At 32.0% G+C, this 13,938-nt stretch overlaps 1 protein-coding gene across 1 annotated transcript in view; it reads left to right on the forward strand.

The window, feature by feature from the left end:
- The window catches only part of LOC143243227 (serine/threonine-protein kinase atr-like), a 39,865-nt gene extending 33,409 nt beyond the window's left edge, over positions 1-6,456 (forward strand). The window contains exon 10 of the mRNA XM_076487080.1: positions 6,337-6,456. The gene's annotated coding sequence lies outside the window, so the exon portion shown is untranslated. The remainder of the gene's footprint in view (positions 1-6,336) is intronic.
- Positions 6,457-13,938: the final 7,482 nt, after the last annotated feature.

Consider the following 13,938-nt stretch of genomic DNA (forward strand, 5'->3'; position numbering starts at 1 on the left):
ACCTCTTTTTAATATTTTTGAAATGCCAAAATTGTGAAATTGGAAGCTCCAGGATTTTGCTGTGATTTAAAATTTTTGAACTATTATGTTATAATGTAGTAAATTTGAAAATTATTAATTTATAAATGTCACTTTTTTTAAACTTTGAAACTGTTAAATTATGAACATTGTATGTTCTAAATGTATACATTTGGAAGTACAAGATTCTGGAACTTAAAAGCATTAAGAATTTAACCTTGAAGTGAAAAATTTTTATATTTGAGGCAGTAAAAATGTTTTCTCATCAAACACCATAACATTTGGTATTTCTAAACTGTAATATTTACTTTGAATCTGAGTTTTTGTGAAGATTATAATGATGAATTTGTAATTAACAAAAATGTTACAGCAGTCTATTTATTTTGGCACTTTACTGGCAAATTTTAGTGTTTAGTTATAACAGTTTTCTGTCAACTTGCATTTTTTGAACTAATAGTAAATAAATAAATTTTATTTATGCATATGATTGTTATCTCAAATTAGAACCACATCAGTGCAGTATTAGTATCTTATACCTCTTAAAAAAGAAACAATTAGTTCAAATGTGAGTTGCATTACATCAAAAATAAAATTTCCAAAATATATTTATATCTTCTTACCTTACAGTTATTATTCAGCTGCTATGGTTTCTTTTCCTTTGTCCATCTAAGTATAGGTCTGATTTTTTTCTCCCTTGCTCCAGTGTTTTATTTCACCTTTAAATCTATCTCATTACACTTTTCACCTACATCAATGTGATCTCTGTTTTAAAACTGTATATAAGCATTTTGTAACAGGTGCATGTAGTACAGTTGTTGAAGATATTTTATGCATTTTTTCAGGTTATATATTTGACTTTCGTGAAGTAAAAAAAAAAATTGTTTGGTATGTACGTTTACAGCTTGAATTCATGAATTAATGTATCCAGCATGGAAACAAATTAGGCCTCTCCTATCTCACCTCTGATATATAACATTGCTCCCAAATTGGGAAAGGAGTCGCTCTTAGTTGAGGCTGTCCATGACCTTATCTGTAGTAAGGTGGAAACATAGGTTTGATGTGGTGGTCTCCAGGGGACTGTGATGCTGAACTTTTAGGTGATCCTGGACATTCTGGAGAGAATTTAGATTTGCTTTTTCTTGTGCCTTCCTTTCATCTGTTTGCTTCTAATGAGGCTAATTTTGATCACCTTTTACCAACTTCTTTTCTTTACTTAGTTCATTCAGTGTGTCATGTTTTTTGTCATTACTTGGTGGGTTTTCCTTGGGGGTGGAAAGGTCTGAAGGTGAGTACTTAGTCCTCCCTCCATTCCCTAATACTGAGGCTCATATAGAGATGTTTACTGCTCAGTTTGGTGAGTACTTAGTCCTCCCTCCATTCCCTGATACTGAGGCTCATATAAGAGATGTTTATTGCTCAGTTTTGTAAAGGGACAGCTATGTCTTGTCTGCCATGTTTGTCAGAACAGCATGTTTAACTCATTATCATGAGGTAGATACACGTTTAGACTCTCAGAGAATAGATCAGCTCCTGAAAATGTTAAGTTCCATAAAGAAGTTTATGCTTAATCTGAATATATCACAGTTTTGTAGGATTTGTTTGACCTTAACTAACACTGTAATATTTACTGTATGGACACTTTTTTTTCTCCTCATTTCAGTTGTCGACTTCAACACTTTCCTGAATTTCGTGGCTGGTATTTCATTGAAACATATTAGAGGGCATTTGTCTACTTACTGACAACCTCCATGTGTTATATGAGTCCTTTTCTCAAACTCTTGATTTTTGCAGGCATTCCAGACCCTTCATATTCAAGGGCTTATGTCACCCATCTGCATTCGTCTTAGTTGTTGGTTGCTTGACTTTCCTCAGCTCTTACAGGAGGTCTAGTTCCAATGTTGTCCTGACCCTAACAACAACCCCTTGTTTCATCATTACTTACAATATTTTATGCCCTTATCTACAGGGTTCCATGTTCAATTGATTGGAGTATTGCCAGCAGTGTAAATGACTACTGTATTCCTTTGTGTCCTGTGGGGACTCATCTACATTAATTTTTGTACATGTAGAAAACCTTTACCACAGATCCATGGGTACTACAGGCCCTTGCATCAGAATTGATCATTCATTTCTCATATCCACTACCATTTTTCATCATCTTATAGTATTTCACTTCCTGCAAGTCCTCAAATGTTTTAACTTCATTCCATCCATGGTTATCAGAGATGTGTTGGTCATTGGAGTGATTGAGAGAGTTGTTTCAGTTCTTACTAAGGTTTATTTCTGTATATTTGTTGTGCCCATATTGTCATCAGTCTTTTCATTTAAATCAATTCCTAAATCTTCCACAGTTCACGGTGGAGTCATTCCTCATTCTATATTGGTGTTTTTTTGTTGGGAATGTTGTTGACCATGTTTAATGTTGCTAATGCCTATCTACACATTTCCATGGTGAAGTCATCCTGCTACTATCTATGTTTTGTGCACAAGGGTTTGGTGCTGCAGGTCATCTCTCTGCCCTTTAAACTCACACTGGTTCCATATGTTTACAGTTTATAGTTCATGTTATTTTCTTTACCCTATCTCAAAATGGAATCAGTCAATATTAGCTATCTCGTAAGCACCAGAAAAAAACAACCAAAAAAGCACCCATCTTTTCTTTCCAGAATGACTTCAAATTGTAACATAAACCTACATTCTTTTATCCCAAGAAGTTTTAAGCTCATAGCAGAATAAATCTACTTATAACTAAACCATTATCCCACCATTATAAGATGTTAATCACCTGGGAAACATGCAGCTCACGTTACATTAATAAATTAAATTTACTCGTGAGTTGCTTGCTCATGAAAAAATATTATTATTACTTATTTTGCCTAAACTAAACTAAAAGGATACTTATTTTTACACTTTAGTTACTTTTATAAATATACATAAAAATAAAATGATTAACAATTTTCATTTTTTTCTTGCTATTGACTATTAAAGTTTACAAATCTTTTTAATTAACCCCATACCCTGGGCCTGTGCACACACCATTACATGGACATCTTGCTACTAGTAGCAGCATCACAGCACAGTCAGATACTATTTCTCTAAAGCAAAAAAGATAGAATTTATTATCAGAGCTAAAACTTCTCATTTTCTTTGGAACACTCAACTACCAGCCTTTTGGTCTCTAGTAACCCACCCTTAGGCATTGACAATAGTTCTATTCAGTCATAACTGGACTGGATTGTGCTTATACACCTACCCACTGATTGATCTGTTACCCAGCTTCCTAGCAATGATTTCTTCAATCTCTTGTCGTATTCTGTTGATTGCACGAGATTGGCCTAATCAACCCTTATCTCATATACCATGTACCACTTTTCCCTTAGGGTTTATTTTATGTTGCTTCTGGCCTGTGGACATCACCAGTCAGAGTTATTTGCATTACACTTACAGAGGACACTTTTTCATTCTACCCATGTTTTCTGTACCCAGATAGGTCCTTCTTACCTTACCACTGGCAGCCAGGGAAAGGGATAAATACTTTTCACTGATTCATCTGACCTCTTTATTTTCACACATATAAATGATGGGTCCCCATTGTTTCTTATGTCTAATGAAGGCCTTGAGGTGTTAGGTTGCCTAAACTAAAGGTTTTAGTGGTGCTGGACAATGGCTTTTTATTTATTGTGTCTCTTTAGTTTCCCAGGGCTTACCTCTGGTTACCTCAATGGGATGAGTGGTAGAATTGATCCATATTGATTTTTATGGGCTCTCTCTGAAGGCAAGGAAAATTCTACAAGTCTCAACTTATCAGATTCATCACATTTCTATGTTCATCGTGGCCCAGTTGAATTGCTCACTGGAGGACATTCTGAGCTTGTGTGTGAACCTTCCCCAATACTTTTATCTCACATTATTTACATAATCTGGCATTATCTTTCTTTGAGGGTTTTTTACTACCCCTACATCTATGTTAACCTCATCTGCTAGGTTATACTGAAAGGTGAGTATTTGCATCACTAATCTTCTCTCTTTTTTTTTAATTTCAAAATTCTACTTTTTGGTGAGTGTTGCCCAATCAAGTGTGCTTTTATCAAACCAAATTCACTCTAGCAACTACTGACACAGTATACTTTATCTAGGTTGTTACAGGTTCTGTGGAAATGTGGTGTCACATACAACCACACAGAGACAGACTGAGTGGTATTACTCTACTATGCTGGATTACCACTCAGAAAATATAATGAATAAAGCATAAGGGGTTCTTCCCCATCTCTGCATCAGTGGATTGAATAAATCAGGGTCAGTTTGCTTTTAGAAATTTAGGAAATTTGGTTCACTTACTTTGCTGATTCTAGAGCATTGTTTTTTAGGACTTCTCTAATGTGCACTACCCCTGCCCCCAGTTAGAAACCTTTCTACTCAGGATTTTGAGTGTTGTTTTTTTTTTCCAGATTTTGGTAGGAGCAGCACCAGCTTAAACAGGAGCTTACTCGTAAGAGTAGTTCAGTTTCGACACTCAGCTATCCAGTTGGGTTTGGTGTGGTCTTTCTTCTTGATTAATGTTGGTTCAGTACATTGTTCATTGTCACTTCATAATTGTGGATGCAGAGTAGTCCCATTCTGTGTTTTTGGTTCATCACAGTTTGTTCCATATCTTTCCAGTAATTCCAGGGACAAATGGAATTTATGCTGCCCACTTGGCTAGGGAGAGAGGATGAGTGTCTGTAATTTCAGGTTGGATAAGTTCTGTTTCCTCAGGTTAAATATTGCATGCAGTGTCATGTTATTCCAAATCTGTGGTTTTGCTTTTGGACTTCTTCAGTTTGAGGAAAGGGCTTGTCCACATTGGTGTTATTTATTTACTTCTTATGATTCCAGATGCATCACTCTGTAGCTATGGGTTTGGATCCATCCTGTCTCACACACACATATATATATTATGATCCAAATGCCCTATCCACCAACATGGGATTTAGGAACCATGATCCTGTGATTCCAACCCTGAACAGTGATACCTTGGATATGTGGTTGGGGCTTGGCCAGTGATTATAACATATCATTTCAAGTTCCACATCCACTGCACAGTTTAGTTTCTGAGTGTGTAACATGCCTGTTGTGGCTGTGGTGCAGTTCCTCACTATGTTGTTAGTATTATATATTTCTTTTAGTATGTCCACAGTCTATGCAGACATTCATGTCTGAGGGAGGGACTGTGGATTGGGTCTGTCTCGAAAAATGTCAGTATTGTGCGGAGGTGTTTATGAACACTATCAATATAAGATAGAGGGCACATTGATGTAGGTATTAACTTCAACTTACTTTTTACTTGTGAACAAATTCAACACTGTAGGTTTTAGATTACATGAAAGTTAACAATTTCCAAATGAGTGTTGCTCTCTTGAATTGTAAGATTTATAGTTTAAAGTGAGTTTGATTTGTTTTGAGTATTTAATGTTATGTGGTTTGGGTTAAAATAATGAACAGTAAGTTTTCTGTGAAAAATCTTACATTTTAAAATATTATCATATATTTCTGATGTACTAGCTTTCTATATATTTTTTCCCCTACTGATTGAAAAGTTATATCTGACTTTTAAACTATAACACCTCAAATTGAATGATCATGTGTCACTTTTCTTAACCTAATATTAAATTGTACTTGTGATAATATAGTCTTAGATCACTGTATTAAATGATCCTGTTTCCATTCAACTGTGCCTAATGTTGAACTGTACTTGTGATAGTGTAAACTAAGATCTCTGTATAGAATAATCCTGTTATTCAACTAGTTCTTTTCTTGAACTGTACTTGGGATAATCTAGTCTTTGATCTATCTGTATAATATTTTGTTATTACTCATCTAGGCCTAATACTGTATTTTATTCGTGATAATGTAGATTTGTAACCACTGTACTGAATGACCCTGTTACATCTTACTGTGGTCTAGTATTAAAGAAAAATGGAGAATAAAAATTTATACCACAAAAAATGATAAATAGCCTGAACACCCTTCCTCTGGTGATATTAAAATTTAATGAAACAGAAGGGTTGATAACACAGTGTTATCAAGTAAAGAATCTTCAAAATGGATGTTGTACAAGATATTTGTAGAAACATACATGTGAATCAGTAGTAAATCAATATTATTTTAAAATTATGTCAAAATTGATATGTATATAAAAATTGAGGTTTTAAATGTTTTTAAGTTTTCAGTAGATATTGATATCAGTTATATGATATGCAAACTTGTCATGTTTCTAAAATTTTAATAGCCAGCTAGTACTCTGGTACCTGTATGCTTATTTTGTGACTTGTTATACAGAATGAACAGGAACAAGCTATCAATATTCTTCAGAAAGGAATTCAGGAACATTTTCCAGATGTTTCTCAGTTCAAGAATAACCCATCTCAAAAACAGAAAGAGGCTGCTGCTTGTGCCAAGGTAATAATGGATGCTACTTATACAGAAGTTTTAACACTTATGTTACATTACTTAGATACTTTTTGCTGATGATAATGTAGAAAATATTAAACATGTAGAACAGAGGTATACAACATGTGGCCTGCAGGTCAGATTTGGTTCACCAACTCACTATACAGCTCATGACATGAAATTATAGTGCTTAAATTTGATAGTTTTTGTTTTTTATCTGATGAATTATTTTTCATCTGTTATTAAATTTAAGAGTTTCTATATCACAATTTAATAGAAATTTGATTAGTTTTATAGTTGGTAGAAAATATAAAGGACTCTTTTTTGCTTATTTTATAGAAAGAAATGTTATGGCCTGCCAACTCTCACACTTTCAATTGGCCCCAACCAAATAGAGTCAACATTTTATAGGCTGTAGGTTGGCCTGAATTTAAAATGTGATTGATTGTTTATCTATTTTAATATTGTGTGTTATTCTTTAATGTATAAGATACAAAGTTTAAGTGTCTTACATTCAGAAGTTTATTAAACTACTTCGTGTTTGTGTTATACTAATTACAATAGCATAGCTAATAATCCATATTTTAATAGTGTATAAGTTTTAAATTCTACAATATTTAAAATCATGTATTTCTTCTGTTCTGACACCTTTTCTTCTAGCATGTCATCTTTCATATTTTATCAACCACTATTCAGAAAAGTAAAAAATTCAAAGTAAATTTCTCTCTATAAACTCATCATGACTCAGACAAACCAGATTTTTTTATAGCCTTCAATTCTGTTTGGTTACAGAGCTATCAAAGAGAAAATCAGACCCTTCCTGTCACATCATGCCTTTCATAATTCATCAGTTGTTCTCTCTATATTTAATGATATGTTACCTATGATCAATAGAAAGTCAAGGTTTTTATGTATCAAATGGCATATTGTACAATGTTCTGAAATGTTGATGTCACTTTCGAGTACAAACGTCGTTCTTACAAGAAAGTTAACAACTACGTTGAATGAATTTGTAACGACTTTTGTCACATAGCCGGAAAGCCAGGGAAAATTTTGAGAAATCTATATTGTTTGGTGCATTATTTAATTAAATACAAATTATTAAATGCATTACTATTAGGAGTCTAGCATAATTAGGATGAAGTCTCTTTAATAGTCAATAGCAAGAAAAAATGAAAATGATTAAGCATTTTATTTTTCATGTTTATTTTTATGTTTATTTATAAAAGTAACTAAAGTGTAAAAATAAGTATCCTTTTAGTGTAGTTTAGTTCAGACAAATTAAGTAATATTTTTTTTATGAGCAAGCAACTCACAAGTAATGTAATTCATTAATGTAATGTGAACTGCATGTTTCCCAGGTGATTAACATCTCATAATGGTGGGTTAGTGGTTTAGTTATAAGTAGGTTTATTCTGCTATGAGCTTAAAACTACTTGGGATAAAAGAATGTAGGTTTATGTTACAATTTAAGTCATTCTAGAAAGAAAAGATGGGTACTTTTTTGGTTGTTTTTTTCTGGTGCTTACAAGGTATCTAAAATTGACTGATTTTATTTTGAGATAGGGTAAAGAAAATAACATGAACTATAAACTTTACTGGAACAAAATTGTTTGAAATGTATTACTTAGGAGATTATAGGGACTACACAAAGGAAATTTGAGATTCTTGAGGTGACAAAAGTATTTTTTTTTATTTTAAATGAAAATTACTTTGCCTGTGGACTATTCAAAGTAAATGCTCAATAAATTCGTGAAAAAATCTCCATTGTATTTTTTTTAATTCTTCACTAAAGATATGATTTTGTATGTGAATGACTTGGAATGTTAACTGAAAGTATGCCAAATTTTGTGAGGACAGATACACTGTATTGAAAGTTAGAAGTATTAAATATAAAAAGAGTAGAAATGAGTGCAAAGAGGTCTTGTGGTCAGTCAAGTCAACCAAGCCCATGTTGAGAGAGTTAACAATGGTATTTCTTTTTTGGGTATTTTAACAAAAGCAAAAATACATAATAAGTGCTTCATTTTTAACTTTTCTAATGGTAAGTTATGATTTAAGAAAGCTGAAGTTTTCCATTCTCATTTCAAAATATCTAATATTTTTGTGAAATATATACTGCCTTTGTTACACTGTTAAATCCTCCAGAGTTTTAATAGTTTATTCAACTGTAAAATTTGAAGCTTCAGTCTGATCAAATAATGTAAAATATTATTCCATCACCCTAAACTATTGGTATCTTCTCCTTCCATTTGGGTTATTAGTGTGTAGATATAAAATCATAATGTAGATTGGGTGTTTTGACTAAATTCAAATCTGAATATTGTGGTAGTTCCATCTCTGTATAAATTTTGCTTAGGACCACATGAATAATATAGAGCATATGAAATAATTTAAGATAACTAAGTTCATTTATTGTAATACCACTTTCTGTTATCTTTATTAGGCAACATTAATGCTTGCCAAATATAGTGAAGAATCGGCTGTCTTGGAGAGTAATGCCCTTATTCTAATGTACCGAGATGTGGTTGCCATTCAGCCTGAATGGGAAGAAGGTCACTTCCATTTAGCCAAGTATTATGACCGAGTTATGACTACATTAGAGAAATCAGAAAAGAAAAGGTGTGTGTGCCTAGGTTGTTTATTTCACAAAATATTTTATTGCTAAATTTCTTACACAGTATAAGTATATGTTTTTTCACACTCAGAATTTTTTCTTCATCGAACAAATTCATCATTATATCATATACATCTATGCTGAATGACTTTGCTTGACAATTTCAGGGTTATGTTGCATTTTACAAACACTGTTGAATTAACATCTTCTGATAAATTTTACTATTTTTTCCTTTAAATCTAATTTGTCTTTATATTTTTTTATGTTTAACATTTTCTATACAAGCACCCTTTTCTGCACTTTGCAACCCTTTTACAGAATATCATGATAGTAGTATCAACATCTTCAAATAAAGATGGTCACAAATAAAGTTAATAAATCAAATGTTAAAACATGTAATATTATGTCAGTTTGAGTTCTTAATTTTATACAGTATGAAAATTGTGATGTCTACTCCTAAGTCTCCTCTCTAATTAATTTACTATCCCTTCAAGGAATATGGAACTGATGTAAATTACTTATTATAATATTGTTACTACTCAGGCAAAGCATAATTTTTGTAGTGATTAACCCCATGGAGGCAAATTTTCCTATGGATTGGAGGCAGAGGGCATGTTATCATGTTTGTAGAGTTATATTCAAAATATTATTGAACTACTATTTTATAAATTCATGTCAGTAAATTTGGCATAAAACTATACATTATTTAATTTCTTAATTTGAAAATAAATATCAAAATAAGATTGCTAAATATCAGTTTTTTTTGTCATGTGATGTGTTTGGTCATATTACATTTTATAAAGCTCACAATACAACATCTCTAGTTTCTTATGAGTTACAAACTCAAATTATTAATATTGCAAGCTGGAATATAAAATAAGAACCTCTTATATTTTCTGTGTCCTGAGATATCATTCTGTTCAATGAATCCACCATAATTGCTCTGTCTCCTTTTCCATTTTTTGAAACCATATTTTTACACATAACCCACTGCACTTCATGAGGTATACATAGCAAATCAAAAGCTCAGACTTCTCCTTCACATTATTTCTCAGCCTTTGCAAGGCTTAAGTACTAAAGAACCACCTTTTTTAAATATAGACAAAATGGAGATTGGATGTATTTTTTAGACCCAAATGCTGCTTAGTTGGTAGCCTTGATACATTGCAGTGAAATTCTATGGCATTTACATAATAATTTATATATTTTTTTGTCATTTCAAAATGCATATATAAAATTTAAAAAAGATTATTTTGTTTTATATTTTTCTCGTGCCAAATTTAACAATGTTTACAGTTTATGCCAAGCAAGTATAAACCTTAACATTTGTAGGTAGCAAAGATAATTATTTTCTATATTTGTTCACATAGTTTTCTGTTTTATGAATAATGACTGAAATTTAAAATTAATTTGAAAATAGTAATAATATACATACATACATAATGTAACTGAAATGTGATTATATTTTACAAAACACTAGGTGCACTATTTGTAAAAAACTAAAACAGTTGTACTTTTTAAAGATCACTGTTGGATATGATAACATGAGCTGCTCATGTGTCACGTGATTGCAACTTTTGTGGCATTACTGTTATTCAGACACAGCTGAAAGCTCAATAAAAGATAATAAATGTAAATAGATGAATAATGTTAAATTTAAATTATGCTTTGTTCATTCTAAAATTACTGTAATATGTTAATAGGAAACTTCAAATGTTTATTTTAAGTACAGGGTGTTCGGAAAGTCACTGCGCAGGTTTATAATCATGTACATGTTTTGACTGTTTTCTTTGGCTGTGATATGTAATTAAGCAATACAGGGTTTTATATATATAAGTAAAAGACAAGGAAAATAAGGGATTAATGTCGAGAAAAATTACACCAGTGACAAGTTTATATAAACTATGTCAAGTGTGTGAGTGGTGAATAAACTTAGCTGAATATGTCTAATGTTACTATACATCATGCATGGCAATTTTGAATGAGAGTGGGAAACATTTGTCTCTGTTGCAGTATGTGGTGGAGGGAGCATGAGGAAAAAATATATCCAAGCTGCAGTAAAAGTAATGACTGGTTTGCAGAGGTCCAGTGAATGTCTTGTGTAGACATAAATACACTTGTGTAGTTACAGTTATACTGTTACATAGTGATACTATTATACAGTTATAGTTATACTGTTACATAGTGATACTATTATACAGTTATAGTTATACTGTTACATATTGATGTACTTATAAACTGTTTTCTTCACTGTTCTGGTAACTAAGATATGTTCCATTCTTTCATTTCATTGTTTTCTGCTGGTTCCCTGGAAAGCATGTTGTTTGGTCATCTGCTACAGATATAAGTGTTAGTGATATGTTTAACAGATTTATATATTGAAGTTCACAGTTCCACACTATTTAATAATACAGTGCTGTCATATTATAAGACTTGTAGGTGGAGGAACATATCATAGGCCTTTCATTTCATGTAATGAAATTATTAAATGATATAGTGCCAAAAACAACATTAACATAAGGAAGGCAGTTTTTCACTTTTCATCAGTGAAGTATAGAAATTTTTGTGACTAAACAATTAGGACAACAACAGACTCAGAAACTACACCCTAAACCAATTGGAACAATGCTATCATCTGCAGAACAGGGATTTTGATTATCAAAAGAACCCCTAACCCAGATGATCACTGAAACAAATTTTATTGTACCACTAGCTAGATAATAAAGAAAGTTTGAGGTTGAACAAATCTCATTAGCCAAAAGTTTGCAAATTACCAACTAAATTTCAGAATCATATAATTTTTTTGAAAAAAATGGGTAAATAAACTCGAGTCACACTAATTCCAACTGATCACATATGTATAAAGAGTTCATAAAAGTTTAGAAAGTTAATAAATTTCAAGCCAGAAGCCCTTATTCTGAAAAGTTCTTAAAAAGTAAGGGAAAAAAAATTGCCTTCCAGTATGGTACATTATACCCTCTCAAATGTTGCTCCCCATACAGAAATGTTTTTTTCATATGCAACACGTCTTGAGCATTTACATACCTTATAATCAACTGATGCATCTCCCCTGTAAATCATCATGCAACATCCCTCTAGCAAACAAAAAGTAGTGTGACACACACTCTAGACACATGTGACACTCCTATTGAATTTTGCCAAATTATCACTTCTCATTTGGCAGTACTCATGTCAAGGTGTATTTTGTCATGCTTTTTAAATTTGTCCAATTTTATGATTTTTTTTAACATTATTCTCAAGAGACTAGGTTGTGGTTGGTAGTTCACTTACCAGTGGTATGATCCTCATCTTAACCCTCCCCCCCTTCCACCTGTGTTATCAAAAAAAATAATAGATATGTAGTATCTAGCTACTTCCATTCTGTGTTTATTGGTATCTAATCTTACTAATGTGTTTACAAATTCAGAGGATATTTCTATGTTAATCAGCCATTGTATAAATACACATCATTTCAGTTATAGTATAGTCAGTAAGGCACAGTATCACCCAAATGATATAAATCAAGAGGTGTGACCCAAATGTAAAGTGGGATTTTTTTCTTTGTCAAATTCAGAAAAGTACAAGGCTTTTGAATATTGGTTCTTATGGACTTAATATAGTCCAGAATGTTTACAAAATATGAAAAACTGAACAAGCTTGAAGTAAAATAAAAAAGGCGACAACTTATGAAGCAGTAACTACCCATATTACAAATAGTTTGTCCTGCAGATTTGTACTTAGCAGTAAACAAACAAATATAACATTAGTTTTCTCAGTTGGATGTTTGATATTATAAAAAATGGTAATAATTAAAGTTGTTTTGGATTTAATATTCAATTTCCCATAATTCAGCTCCACTGGTTTTAAAAATAATATTCTTTTTTTTAGTTTGTTTGTATTTTTATCCATTATCATAAACAAAATAATAATTTGATCTAAGTAAGGGTTTTTTCTTCTTCCTGATTTGTAAAAACTTATTTGACAGAAAAAAATGAATATTATTTACAATGAATATGCATTCTCATTCTTCCTGATTTTTTTAGTGAAGTGTACATCTTTTAGTCTCAAAACTATGGGATGTGGTCTTTTATATGTTGCTTCTGGCTATTTTATTTCAATTTTCAGCAATAATCAGCCATCATGCTGATGTTCCACCTTCCCTTAAATCTTGCCCCCCAGTGGCTCAGAGGTATGTCTGTGGACTTACAACGCTAAAAACCATGTTTCGATACCCATGGTGGGCAGAGCACAGATAGCTCATTGAGTAGTTTTGTGCTTAATTCAAAACAACAACCTTAAATCTTTGTGCCAGCAGTGAAATGGACATGAGATACAAGAAATTAAATTTGAAATTCATATTGCAATCTAACTCTTTGCATTTATTGAAGATGCTATAGAAAATATATTCATAATTTGGGTCCTTGTTGTACTCTAACAATTTGTTAATAACCCTTTCTGTACAAATTGTGAAAATTGCCACATGTAGCGTAAAATGATTTTTACCCACCTACCAATAAAATAATTAATTTTTATACACTTTGTTTTTATGAGTGTATTACTTATATAATATGTTCTTGAAAAATATGCGAGTATATTAGTATATAACTTTATTGAATTGTAATACTTACGTAAATGGAAGAATCCTATTTATTATGCCATATTTCAAAGTGTCTGTACTGCATTGACCTGGTTTTTCAGAGCATTCATTACAACACTTTCTTGTTTCCTTCCATTTTGGATATCACACTCTGCATCACTTTTTTGGATGCATATTTCAACCACCAGGCAAGGGTGGAATAGAAACTAAAGCATGGACAGTTTTTTTCCAGGCTATTGCTTGCAACCTGCATGAGGATTGCTAGCAACAAATTTCT

This window comes from Tachypleus tridentatus, unplaced genomic scaffold, assembly GCF_004210375.1.
Source record: "Tachypleus tridentatus isolate NWPU-2018 unplaced genomic scaffold, ASM421037v1 Hic_cluster_2, whole genome shotgun sequence".
In the NCBI taxonomy this organism is placed as follows: Eukaryota; Metazoa; Arthropoda; class Merostomata; order Xiphosura; family Limulidae; genus Tachypleus; species Tachypleus tridentatus.